The 15,000-nt window shown below is 36.3% G+C and overlaps 1 protein-coding gene across 2 annotated transcripts in view; it reads left to right on the forward strand.

Moving 5' to 3' along the window:
* Positions 1–15,000, forward strand: part of LOC149133047 (uncharacterized) — a 107,876-nt gene that overhangs the window by 63,992 nt on the left and 28,884 nt on the right. The window contains exon 1 of one of the 2 annotated variants that reach the window (XM_089360850.1): positions 7,846–8,150. The exons of the other annotated variant lie outside the window; for it this stretch is intronic. The gene's annotated coding sequence lies outside the window, so the exon portion shown is untranslated. Of the gene's footprint in view, positions 1–7,845; positions 8,151–15,000 lie in introns of those variants that run through there. 2 annotated transcript variants of the gene reach the window in all.

A 15,000-nucleotide genomic window follows, 5' to 3' on the forward strand; every position in this document is an offset into this window, starting at 1 on the left:
TTGCTTATATATATATATATATATATATATATATATATATATATATATATATATATATATATATATACACTTACCAGGGTACTTATTCTATCGATCTTTTGCCGAATCGCTAAATTACAGGGAGGCAAACACACCAACTCCGGTTGTCAAGAGATAATGGAGTGACAAATATAGACACAAAGACACCCACATAGATACACACACACACACACACATACACACACACACACACGCGCGCGCGCGCGCGCACACACACATACACACATAGAACGGGCTTCTTTCTGTTTCTGTCTACCAAATCCACTCACAAGGCTTTGGTCGGTTGGAGGTTATAATAGAAGACGCTTGCCCAAGGTGCTACGCAATGGGACTGAACCCGGAAGCTTGTGGTTTGGAAGCAAACTTCTTACCACACAGCTACGCCTCCCCCTATATATACGTGTGTGTGTGTTTGTCCCCTCCACCACCATCACTTGACAACCGGTATCGGTTTGTTTACATGCTCGTAACTTAACGGTTAGGCAATAGAGACTCATAGTGAATTTGTCTATCAATTGGTACTGAATCACACCAATCGATAAATTGTCAATGAAAGGATACGAGCTACTGACCTCTCAGTAAGAAGGATACAAACCACGGCTGATTGTTCAGTATCTTATCGACCAAATCATGTGCTTTATTGGGCACCCATTCTAGTAAGACAATGATGCAATAACAAAGAAGCTATAAAAGCGTGGTCATATTTACTAATAGAATACATTAAAAATCTTTATAATGCAATATTTATACTCCCTTGTTACTTTTAACATGCCTTTTGTGCCACGTGACACTCTGTTCAATATACAGATCAATAGATCTATAATTGTTTTTATTTTAGTCATGGGATCTTATAATTATAGTCAGTTCTCTTTTGGAGGAGTTTTGTTTTTTTTTTGCTTTTTACTGTCTTCGATGCTTGATGTACACATATGAATATATATGTGTTATATCCTTACGCCTCCAATATCGGTTGATATTGTCGACGATAGAATACACTGTCACAAGTGTTATAACAGTACAAAACAGCGGTAGTAACAGACACCTACCCAACAATCAATATTTCCAAAACACTAACTCGAACTTTAAACTACATCTGGACTTCGAAGACCAAACACCAAACAGCCGACGACGTCAGACCGTTACTACTTATATGTAAGGTGTTGTACTGTCGCGACAACAATATGTATATATATATATATATATATATATATATATATATATATATATATATATATATATATATATATATATATATATATATATATATATATATATATATATATATACATATATTTTTATCTTTTATCTTTTACTTGTTTCAGTCATTTGATTGTGGCCATGCTGGGGCACTGCTTTGAAGAATTGTAGTTGAATGAGGCAGAGATAGATAGAGAGAATTTATAGACAGACATAGATATATCCATATATATATATATATATATATATATATATATATATATATATATATATATATATATATATATATATATATATACAGGGTGGATAAGGTATTTGAGGACATACCTTTTTGGGGGTCATTGCTGCATTTTTTGCTAACTCTGTATAATCTTTGTTTCAGAAAATAATAATGGCAGATCCTCAGCTTGCTCAAGAAATGAAGAGGCATGCTGTTATTGTGGTTATAAAGGTTAAGCACAGCGATTTAGAAATATCTCGTTTTTAACAGTTGCCTAATCTTTCGTCTACGAAGTTTGTAAGGAAGATGGAAACGTATCACAAGTATCAAGGCATAAAAAAGCATTCTAAACACTCTAAAATCCTCAAAACACCTGAATTTATCCAACAAGTTCAACAGACCATTGATTACAATCCCAGAAAGTCCATGAGGTCAATTGCAAATGATCTCCATATGTCAGGAAGGATATATTTAGTTTTTCTTCCCACGCCTTGTGAGTTCATTTTTATGGATGATACGTTTTAAACTCGTTGTGTATACGTTTCGAGCCTAAGTTTGAGGTGCTCTTTCCGCATACGCTTTATGGTATCGGATAGGCTAATCTCTATCCCTACTTCCAATTAAATAAGCTTAGGTGTTATTCTTAAATTTTACCTCATTTGTCATATTTTTTTCCGTTGTTGTTTAGTTTTCATTATGGAGGCTGCTAAAGGTGGCAAGTCGGCAGAATCGCTAGCACACCAAACAAAATGCTTTACAGCAATTCGTCCGTCCTTAAGCTCTGAATTAAAATTCCACTGAGGTCGACTTTACTTCTCATCCTTTCGTGATCGATAAAATATGTACCAGTCAAGCATGGGGACGATGAAATCGACTAGCTCCCTCTCCAAAACTTATATACAGGGTTGGGGTAACTTTTTAATGTGGCAGGCAAGAATTTCCAAAGCCAAAAGGGGTTCGCGGACGGATCACGGTTTCTAACTCTTATATCTGTGTAAATCTTGTATATATCTGTGTATAATTTGATATACATTAATAAAGATAAGTTTAACACATTAAATTAACGTGTAACATCTTCATTAACGCCACCACTGACTTTAGGACATTTATATTACTTTTGAAGTATTCTATATTTTTCAGCTAGAGTGTAGTTGGGTCTCAAGGGGATGCTACAAACTTAGCAATATGTGTTTTATAGTAAAAACAAAATTTCCATTCAAATGGCAATTACCAGACGATTTTCTGTTTGAGTGTAACCGCCTGTACATTTGTTTTGGGATTTTCTCATATGATGCAGTAATTACACCCCATCCCGCCGCCAATAGTTTTCGGGTTTCCATCCATGCAATGTCACTCATATTCCTAGGCCTAGGATCAACTAAAGTGTAAAATAGAAGACATTTTACTTAAACGCAGCGTATAGACACATAATCTATCGATAATGTTATTTTGCTAAGATATGACTTAAATCACCCTACAGCGTGCCTATTTTCTATTGAAAAGAAAATGCATATGATCGCTCTAGTACCCAAAGTCCTAGGCAACGAAGAACAACAGATTTTCTACAGAGCTGCGGATCCTAATGCACAAGTATATGTGCGTGTGTATGAGCATGTATATGTATTTGCATCTATATATGTGCTTATATATGTATCACTTAATTTAAAATATTAATTTCACAATGAATTGCCTTACGAATAATATATGAATGATGTATCTATTGAAGATCATATCTTCGATTTCGTTCCATTGTTAAGAGTTATATACGTAAACCAACCAGAAAAATTATTATAGATTGTAACTGGCTAAATTCATTTACTTAACTAGCAGAAAGACCGCGCTCCCGGCATTTTTCTGTTAGTCGCTAAGTGATTATTACTCACTTGATTCCTAATTTCAGCAATTTTTTGATATGTTACGTTTGATTTTCCTGTGTAGCCTTTATTCGTATCATAGTACTCACTCGCTCAGTAAAAAAGGAAAACATTTAAAATAATACCAAGCACTGAAAAACAGCTTGGATGGTATACTCATAAAAAGTGAGTCTCGAGGTCAGCGTGAGGAACATGTTAAAAAGGTATTTGAAAGAATAAAAGAGTATGGATTTAAACTTAGCGAGAGGAAATGCGAATTATACACGCCAGAAATAAACTATCTAGGTCAAGTTATCAATAAAAATGGTCGCAGGTCAGGAATCGCGAGAATAAAAGCACTGATGAGGAGTTATGTCTACTGGACGAATAGGGATCAGTATATTGAAACATTGGTGAAAGCCTGCAGTGGTTGTGCCCTGGCAGCAAAAGCACCACCTATAAAAATTCAGCCTTGGCCCAAGACTGACATAACTTAGTGCAGATTACGCATAGACTTCGCAGGACCGTTAAATGGAGGGCATTATCTGATAGTTGTGGACAGTTACAGGAAATGGTCAAAAATATGCCAATGCAGGAAGCCAACCTCCAAAGTAACTATGGAATTTCTGGACGAATTTTTTGCGCGATATGGCGTCCTAGACACTATTGTGTCTGATAACGGAACACAGTGCACGTCGAAGGAATTTTAGAAATTTTGCAAAATGCATATTACTACTCCACTATACTATCCGAGATCAAACGAACTAGTGGAAGGTCTTGTAGACACATTTAAGAGGGCGCTGAAAAAATCTAGGAATGATGTAATTTTAAAGTGTCTACCGAATAACGCCTAACCCCAATATCACTTCAGGTATGTCGCGGGGTGAACTAATGATCGCCAGGAAAGCCAGATCTGTGTTTGATAAATTACTACCGAGAAGAAAAGAAAAAAATGGAGAGAAACACCGAAAATAAGATGAAATACTTCAAAATAGGTGACAAGGTTTTTTTTAAATATACAGAAATGGAAGGGAAAGTTGGGGAGAAGGTATAATAAGTAAACGTTTAGGAAAAATAACGTACATAGTAAAAGGTCATATGTGGGAACACAAAAGACATTTAAACCAACTGAAAAAAAATGGTTTACGGAAGAAAGAATAAAACATGAAGAACCAATGGAATTTCTTTATGACATTTTATGACGTCCCGGTACCTCAAGGAATAGTTGAACCAACGAGTACATCGACTAGGAAAAGAAAACAAACAGAACTTTTGCAAGTAGAGCCAAAACGAAAAAATATTCCAATTTCTTCCCGGAGAATTAAGTAAACAAAAAAAAATGGGGAGAGGTGGTAATAAATATACAATAAATAAAAGAAAAATATTGACTTCCAAGGAAAGTCAAGCTCAAAAAGGGGTGATGTTGTGGTAAAATCCTGACACCCCTGTGGGATAGCAAGTGAACTTCCTAAACCTCATAAAGGCGCATGCGTACTGATAGTGTGAGGGACAGTTTGGTGTGTGCAATCACATTTGTGAGGGCAGTTATAGAAGTTGTTGAGAAGAGATATAAGTTTGTTACGTGTTTGTTACTGATTTAGTTTTTGTAGTGGTATAAAACTGTTACAGTGTAGTCTATATCCAAACACAAGAATATAAGAAGTTAGGATTATGTAACTTTTACTAAAAGGAAGTGATTATTAAAATCTATACTGTCAAGAAAATTCTTAAAAAATTCCAATTGTAATATTTTTTTTATATCAAGACGTGGTTTTCAAAATTCTTCTATTACTGAAGATTTCAACTTAAAATTTTATCCAGAACCACATCGCAAACTTACAGCGAAATAGTGTTTTCCAAACATTTCTATTAATACTCGGCATAACTACAGAAGTATAACCCCACCCGATTTTCTTTGCTTATAACTTTCTGGAAAATGTATATATTTGTAAGGAAATTTTTTACAAATAAGTTTCAGATGGTGCAAATTACGATCATATCAGAATGTAATGTGAAAAAAAATTCGTTAGGGCAGATATTTCATGCATCTCGACGTTGTTTCGTCATAAGCTTTAATGATGTAGATTAGAGTTATGTTGATAAAAAATAATGTAGAGGTCTATTTCACCAATTCCTCGAGTACTCAACTAGTACTTATTTTATCTGGCCCGAAAGAATAAAAGGCAAAGTCGACCCCGGTGGAGTTTGAACTCAGAACGGACGAAATTCCAGCTCGTCGCGTTACACTAGCTCTAATTGTAGAATGATAGCGATGATTTTCAACTCAATAAACTTATTTACTTTCTAAAACTAATATGTCCTTATTTATTACGTTAATGATTTCATATATACAAATATGTAAATATTTGCATGTATCGACTGAAAAACTGTTATGTGCTGCATACAAATGGAGAGAAATTTTTTAATCAGCATGAGAAATTAGTCATTAAAAGTTGGTTTGCATTCATGAGTATAATACATTTAATTTTGCTGACTAATGTTAGAGATTACATATTTCATTCATTATTTTATCGGAGTATTAATCTCTCTCTCTCTCTCTCTCTCTCTCTCTCTCTCTCTCTCTCTCTCTCTCTCTCTCTCTCTCCTTTGTACAAGTTCAACCTCTACGTGGTGATTTAGTATGCTAGAAATAACAGGAATTTCGTGGGTTTCAAAAGCTTCTTTTCTTTTTTACCTAATTGAAATTAAATCATTAAAACGAATGACCGAAACAAAATCGAGATGCGTGAAATATCCACCAGGACAGTCTTAAAGCGTGGACATACTGGGCAGTGGCCCAGGGGCCTCACGTATCTAGAGGCCCAATTCTGACCTATGAATGTTGTAGCTTGCTGCCAATAAATAAACAATTTAGGGCCCAGTTATTTTATTTGCCCAGGGAGCTACAATGCTGCTAAGGCGGCTCTGATATCCGTCCTCTCTCATTCTTTTTTATGCATTAAATCCGATATAATTATAATACTCTCTTTAACTCTTTTACTTGTTTCAGTCATTTGACTGTGGCCATGCTGGAGCACCGCCTTTTTTAGTCGAGCTAATCGACCCCAGGACTTATTCTTTGGAAGCCTAGTACTTATTCTATCGGTCTGTTTTGCCGAACCGCTAAGTTACGGGGACGTAAACACACCAGCATCGGTTGTCAAGCGATGTTGGGGGGACAAACACAGACACATACATACACACACACACACACACATACATACATACATACATTTATATATATATATATATATATATATATATATATATATATATATATATATATATACATATATACGACGGGCTTCTTTCAGTTTCCGTCTACCAAATCCACTCACAAGGCTTTGGTCGGCCCGAGGCTATAGTAGAAGACACTTGCCCAGTCCCACGGCCATACAGTGGGACTGAACGCGGAACCATGTGGTTGGAAAACAAGTTACTTACCACACAGTCACTCCTAATCTAAACTATCAGAAAGTCATGTGAGGAAATTTCATTAAAAAATATTCATTTTGTAGAAAGTTTTGAGGAAACAAAGTCGGTGAAGGAGGTCGTACTTTCTTTTGGAGGAAATGTGTATTGATAAACCGATAAAGGATATAATGGAAAATATAACATTACGTTGCAAAAAATCGCAAAAATTGAGAATTAAAGGAGTAAATATCATTTAACGATTAACAGTAATAATATATACATGCACATACATACAAATATATGCACATGTCTACGTATCTGGATGTCTGTGCGTATGTGGAGGCGCAATGGCCCAGTGGTTAGGGCAGCGGACTCGCGGTCAGAGGATCACGGTTCCGATTCCCAGACCGGGGGTTGTGTGTGTTTATTGAGCGAAAACACCTAAAGCTCCACGAGACTCCGGCAGGGGAGGGTGAATTGGTGACCCCTGTTGTACTCTTTCGCCCCAACTTTCTCTCATTCTTTCTTCCTGTTTCTTGAGTAACGCTGCGATGGACTGGCGTCCCGTCCAGCTGGGGGCGGGGACATATACGCCATAGAAACCGGGAAACCAGGCCCATGAGCCTGGCTAGGCTTGAAAAGGGCGCATAAATAAATAAATAAATGTTTGTATAGGCAAGAGAGAGGGGTGGGGGGGGGGGGGGAGAGAGAAAGGATATATATCTGTATGTCTGCATGTATGCGAATATAAAGTGTATGCATGTATATATATATATATATGCGTGTATATATATATATATATATATATATATATATATATATATATTTATCTATCTGTATGTCTGTGCATATGTGGAGGCGCAATGGCCCAGTGGTGTATTAGTATATATATGTATATGCACACACAACACAAGTATGTATGAATGCATGTATATATATATATATATATATACATATATATATATATATATATATATATATATATATATATATATATATATATATATATATATGTATGTATGTATGTATGTATGTATGTCTGTATGTGTGTATGGATCATAATTTTATTCATATACGGTGAAATAGAAAAAATGGATTACATTTGTAGTTGTTGTTAAGATCACTGCTGTTGTTGTTGCTGTTGATTGCAATCAATGCTGTTGGTATTTGCCACTACGACTGCTGCTGCTGCTGCAGCAGCAGTTGAGACTGTTATTCTCGTTGTTGCTGCTGCTTCTGCTGCTGCTGTGGTCAACCGTTGATATATTATTGTCTTCTACTTTCACTTTCTATATCGCCAACATTATCATCCGGCATCACCAGCACAGTTGCTGACAACTACAACAACAACACAGTTCTAAAAGGCATCGGATATCAAATTGAACTGGACAGTAAAGAAAACAGCAATAGAAAAATTAACTTTTAACGTAAGTAACTTATTAAGTGTAATTATTTGGTGTTTAGAAGATGTGTTCTTGTGGTCTTGCACTCTTATCTAAATAATGTTCCGACGTCTGTCGAAAATGTTCGATGTTTTATTGAGAATGTATTCCACGTGTGAAGCGTTTTGAGATGCGTGTGTGTGTGTGTGTGTGCGTCTATGCATCAGTATCTGTATGTGTGGCATACATACACACATACACACATACATACATATATGCATACATATATACACACATGCATGCATTCATGCATGCATTCATGCACGCATGCATTCATGCATGCATATACAAAGAAAGAAAGAAAGAAAGAAAGGAAGAAAGAAAGGAAGAAAGAAAGAAAGAAAGAAAGAAAGAAAAAACGAATGAAATAGAGAAAGGAAAAAAGAGAAAGAAAGAGCAAAGGAAGATGAGAGACTAAATCGGTTTGGCGGGAAACTTGTATCATTTTGCCGATTAAAGATAATATAAGGCTGTATATGCATGCACGTATGTATGTATGTATGTATGTATATGTGTGAGTGTAAGCGTGTATACGTGTGTATGTATGTTTTTTGGGTGTATATATATTATTTTTAATTGGCAGAAAGATTCAAAAGTGACTCAAGGAACAACAGTTTCGTCCGTGAGTCCTAAATTGATTATTGATTTACTAAACCTGTTCTACATCCCTTAATTGATTCTAGTAAATCTATTTAAATATATATGTATATATATGTGTGTATGTATGTATTTACGTATGCATGTATATGTGCGTGCGAGTGTGTGTGTGTGTGTGTGTGTGTGTGTACACAATAATGACTATATAATACCATGTCATAATGATAATACATATAATCCAATTAAAGCGACGTTTATCTAAACAATTGACTGAAAAATGATGAGCTAACTGCAGTTAGGATCGAACCCACAAATCAATGTTATCATGGCTCTTTGCGCATGTGATTCAACCAGAACACTCACCCATATGGGTTCGGTTCTATATATATATATATATATATATATATATATATATATATATATATATATATATATATATATATATATATATATATATATATATATATATATATATATATATATATATATATATATATATATATATATATATATATATATATATATATATATATATATATATATATATATATATATATATATATATATATATATATATATATATATATATATATATATATATATATATATATATATATATATATATATATATATATATATATATATATATATATATATATATATATATATTATATATATATATATATATATATTCTTGGGTCAATAAATTTTTAAGTCTATTTCTTCCAGGTATAGGGATTTCAAGTGTATATATCAAATATACTAACCTGGTAAGATCAAGTATATATATATATATATATACATATATATATATATATATATATATATATATATATATATATATATATATATATATATATATATATATATATATGAGAGAATTTACTAAAAAAACAACAGACGAAGACAGGTGGTGTAAACAACAAATGGATGTATTAGTTTAACGCTCGGGAATAGAGAAAGTCTTTGACGCTTCGAGCCTACGCTCTTCAACTAAAAGGAACACAAAGAAATAAGGAGAGAAACAAGGAGAAAAAAATATGAATGTAAAGAAAAATATAAAAATGATAAAAGTAATAAATGAAAAAGTCCAAAAGTTTTAGACGTCGTGTTATATGTGTGTGTGTGTGTGTGTGTGTGTGTGTGTGTGTGTGTGTGTGTGTGTGTGTGTGTGTGTGTGTGTGTGTGTGTGTGTGTGTGTGTGTGTGTGTGTGTGTGTGTGAGTGTGTGTGCGTGTGTGTGTTTATGTACCTATTAATGTTCGTTTTTCTGATAAGTTATATGAAAAAAAAAAACAATTTAACATTAAACTCAAGAATTACTCAATACTTTTTAGTAGAATACATGTTTGTTGGACTTTATACGTGGGATGATAGTAACTTCGAAGTTTCGGCCAGCTAACCTTCCTCGGGCTATATATATATATGCACGTCTATAAAACGCTTAGATTTACGGCGTTTCTTCAGACCCTAGGCCTATGGCCTCTCTTTCTAAAGAAAACGATATGACAAAGGAGTAAACAATTATCTTATTAACTTCATTGGCTTACAGCTGTTTCCGCTATATGATGCAGTGAACTCATGGTTGATTGCCTCAGTAAACACCTCATGGCTTCATCATAGCCTCAAGTATGATGCGAAATTTATTTGGGAAAAATATCTACATTTATGCTTATATACAGAAAAAACATTACCAATGAGAAAAAGTGTATATGGGGAATGGAATGCTGGAGTTCCTCCCGTAATTATAGTGTGCATAAGGATTGGTAAACTCAGGTGTCGAGAAACAGTAATTAGATCTATCAGTAAAAATGTGTACACATACACACATGAAAATATACCCAGACACACACATATATCTACATACATATACGTGCACAGTGGAGACGCAATGGCCCAGTGGTTAGGGCAGCGGACTCGCGGTCATAGGATCGCGGTTTCGATTCCCAGACCGGGCGTTGTGAGTGTTTATTGAGCGAAAACACCTAAAGCTCCACGAGGCTCCGGCAGGGGATGGTGGCGAACCCTGCTGTACTCTTCCTCCACAACTTTCTCTCACTCTTACTTCCTGTTTCTGTTGTACCTGTAATTCAAAGGGCCAGCCTTGTCACACTGTGTCACGCTGAATATCCCCGAGAACTACGTTAAGAGTACACGCGTCTGTGGAGTGCTCAGCCACTTGCACGTTAATTTCACGAGCAGGCTGTTCCGTTGATCGGATCAACTGGAACCCTCGACGTCGTAAACGACGGAGTGCCAACAGCATACATACACACAGACATGATCGCAAATATACATGCACCTGGGACCACCACCACCACCATCACATGTTTTTGTCTAGCTTTTGAGTCTAGCTTTTGAGACCTTTCACCCGGTTTTCTCACTCAGCCATATTATTTTCAAATTTTGGCACACGGCCAACAATTTCGGGTTGCAGGGATAAATCGATTACATCGACCCCAATTCTCATCTGGTTCTCATTTTCTCGACCTCGAAAGGATGAAATGCAAAGTCGAACCCGGCGGAATTTGAACTCAGAACGTAAAGACATACGAAATGCTGCCAAGCATTTTGCCCAGCGTGTCACCTTATTGCACTCGGCCATATTACCCTTGCTTTTCCTCTGACTCAGATAAATTCGAGCGAGCGAAGTCCCTCAATAATCACGCAGCAATCATACTTGGCTTAGATTAGCATCATCTCATCTTTCACATTATCAGAAACATCAGACGCGTTTCGTTTCTTTCGGTAATTATTCTAATTAGAATTTAGCGTAATCATTAACCTAGAGAATCCTACAGTTTTCTAGTAATCTTAATTGTGTTAGTAATTCTCCAGCTAATTCTGCTGCTCTATGCTTGTGATGTTATTATAAGTCTTTTTTGTTCATTCATTGTGCAACTTTATCGTATTATTTCTTTATCTGTTATCTTCAGTTTGTTTCAGTCACTGGACTGCGTCCATGCTACTGCATTGCCTTGAAAGGATTTAGACGAATAATTTGGCCCCAGTACTTATGGTCTGCATTTGTTTTGTTTTGTTTGGGGGGTGGGGGTGGGGGGTCTTTTTGTGTTTTTTTGTTGTTGTTTTTTTTAAGTTTCATAATCATCCTATCAGTCACTTTTACCGAACCGCAAATTTACGGTGACGGAAACAAACCAACACCGGTTGTCAAACGGTGGCGAGGGCAATCACATTCATAATGACACACACATATACCACGGAGTTCCACATAGTTTCCTCTCTACAAAATTCACTCACAAGGCAGTGGTCGGCCAAGGACTATTAAATAACAGACACTTGCCCAAGTAGTCGCCATGGACCGGTGTAAAAATCTCAAGTTACCCCCATTTCAAGCAACCACCCGGTAATCTGAAATCGATTTCAAATTACCAGGGCGGGGGGTAACCTGAAACCGATTTCAAATTATCCCACGCTCTTCACATTACCCCCTCAATGATTTTGCTAAACTAATAAATTCTAAGACTTACTGCTCCTCTTATTTTTATAACATTAAATCCGATTGTAAACTTATCTTAAAATATGTAAATAAAACAAAAATATTAGATTTTTTTAAACGCTTTTATGATGCGCTGAGAAATAAAACATGTCGAATATCAGAGACTCTGTGTTGGCATTTTTTTTTTAAATAAGACTTTTTTTTTTTTTTATGAGAAAGAGATTTGGATTAGAGCACTTTTTTTCGAGAGATATGTAACAGATAGATGTTGTCAATAGTGGACTGAGTTGAGTTGACAGAATGTAATGATAACAGATTGATTTGAAGAACGATATGTGTTTCATATACAAACCGAAATTTATTTATACACTTTAATTTAGTAAAGAAATGTATTTATAGACATTAAAACATCACTGCAGTTTTTATTTTTTTATTAGTTTGGATCTTGAGTATCTTGATTTTTGTTATTTGTTTTCCGTTTTTTTTTTTTTACTTGTTGTTGGTTGTTCAATATATCGAGTGAGAATGGTAGCATTTACTTCCTTTTCTAAGTACTTTATTGTTATTTGAGTGGAGGCGCAATGGCCCAGTGATTAGGGCAGCGGACTCGCGGTCATAGGATCGCGGTTTCGATTCCCAGACCGGGCGTTGTGAGTGTTTATTGAGCGAAAACACCTAAAGCTCCACGAGGCTCCGGCAGGGGATGGTGGCGAACCCTGCTGTACTCTTTTACCACAACTTTCTCTCACTCTTTCTTCCTGTTTCTGTTGTGCCTGTAATTCAAAGGGTCAACCTTGTCACACTGTGTCACGCTGAATATCCCCGAGAACTACGTTAAGGGTATACGTGTCTGTGGAGTGCTCAGCCACTTGCACGTTAATTTCACGAGCAGGCTGTTCAGTTGATCGGATCGACTGGAACCCTCGACGTCATAAGCGACGGAGTGCCAACAACAACAACATTGTTATTTGATAATCAGTAGGTATTTTTGCCACAAACTTCTGCAACAGTATAAGGGCCTGTGCGACGTTCCATAAAATGTCCTCTCTTTCTTTCCTCTTGAATTAGGTTTTTGAGCAGAACTTTTATTCCCAATACTGAACTGCTGTTGCCCATGTTTTCTATCGCATTGTTCTTTTTGAACGGACTGAGCTAGTCTAGTATACTAAAAGTAGCCATTCTGGATATGCTTCTTCCAAATTTCTTCAGCTTAAGTAACTAAGTGAAAACGCCAACTAAATGAAAGCTCTGACTTCGCGTCCACGGTGACGAACATTTGGAGAAGTATTTTAGGTGGGGGTGTAATCTGAAATCGTAGGGGGTAACTTGAAATCATTTTCAAACTACTCCCGGGGATAATTTGAAAGCGATTTCAAGTTATCGGGGGTGGGGATGTAATCTGAATGGGAGGTAATCTGAAATCGCCATACCGGAACTGAACTTGAAACCACGTGGTTACAAAGCGAACTTCTTAACCACATACCCACACCGGCGTCTATGTATTTTGTCACATTATGCTTCCGTACATTCTTTCATAGTAATTGAATTTCTGTTGTTTTATAGCCCTGCTATCATTGTCCCATTTCCAAAATTCCCTTCATTAATTATTTTGCTGCTGTTCCCAAAATCGTGACAAGAATTACTTTCAGATTTATGTCAACGAACCGTTTTCGCAGTTCCCAGATAATTCCTGTTATTTTGCTTGTATTGTGATTATTATATCATATAATAACATTTCATGCAATATCCGTTCTCTAATGCAATTATATCTGTTTGCCATAATTCTGTTATTTGTATTCAATCGGTGCAAGCAAATCCCTCAGGGTTTCACATCAGTCATTTCTAATAGTTTCTGACTGAATTCAGATTTCGATTAACTTTGAAGTGCATATATGTTTCTCTACTTTTACAGAATGAAGGCGCGTAGCCAAGTGGTTAAGGTATTCGACTCTGATCATAGTGTCGTAGGTTCAGTTTCTGGACTGGGCAGTGCGTTGTTCCTTGAGCAAGGTACTTTATTTCATTTCACTTGAGTCTATTCAGCTGAAATGAGTACCTGCCGGTGCTGGTATGACTCTTTCTCACATCTCCGAGGCTCAAGCGAAAAAACACTAAGAAGGAATGTATATTTGCTTGTGTTTATTGATTATCTTCAAAAGGGCCACACCGTCAATGGAGAGTATTATGCCAACTTGCTGAGGCAGTTGCGAAAGGCTATCAAGACCAAACGCCCAGGAAAACTGGCGAAAGGAGTTTTGTTTCATCAGGGTAATATTCCAGCACGTAAGTCTTTGCTTTCAATAGATGCTATGCGTGACTGTGGCTTTGAATTGGTTGACCACCCTCTATCAAATGGTTGACCACCCTCCCTATTTTCCTCATTTGATCGTAGTGATGAGGACGTCATATTGTAGTGATGAGGATGAAAGCTTTTTCAACAATGGGACCCAAGGACGGCGACACTGATGAAAGAAGAGTCTGGACCGCATATGAGAGTATCTTGGTCAGTCTGTAACCTTTTCAGCCGACCCTCGTTGACTCCTAACTAAAACAAGTAGCGGAAGTACGGCGCATGTTATCAGGCTATACTCGCTTGCGAGTGAGGACCATCTATACTTGTACTCTTTCCTACTGTACTCTTTAATATCCTTAATGCACCCTTTTAAAGCCTAGCCAGGCTCATGGGCCCGGTTTCCCGGTTTCAATGGCGTATGTCTTCCCCAGCTGGACGGGACGCCAGTCCATCGCAGCGTTACTCATTTTTAGCCAGCTGAGTGGA

This window comes from Octopus bimaculoides, chromosome 12 (assembly GCF_046866305.1).
Source record: "Octopus bimaculoides isolate indiv1 chromosome 12, ASM4686630v1, whole genome shotgun sequence".
NCBI classification, from domain to species: Eukaryota; Metazoa; Mollusca; class Cephalopoda; order Octopoda; family Octopodidae; genus Octopus; species Octopus bimaculoides.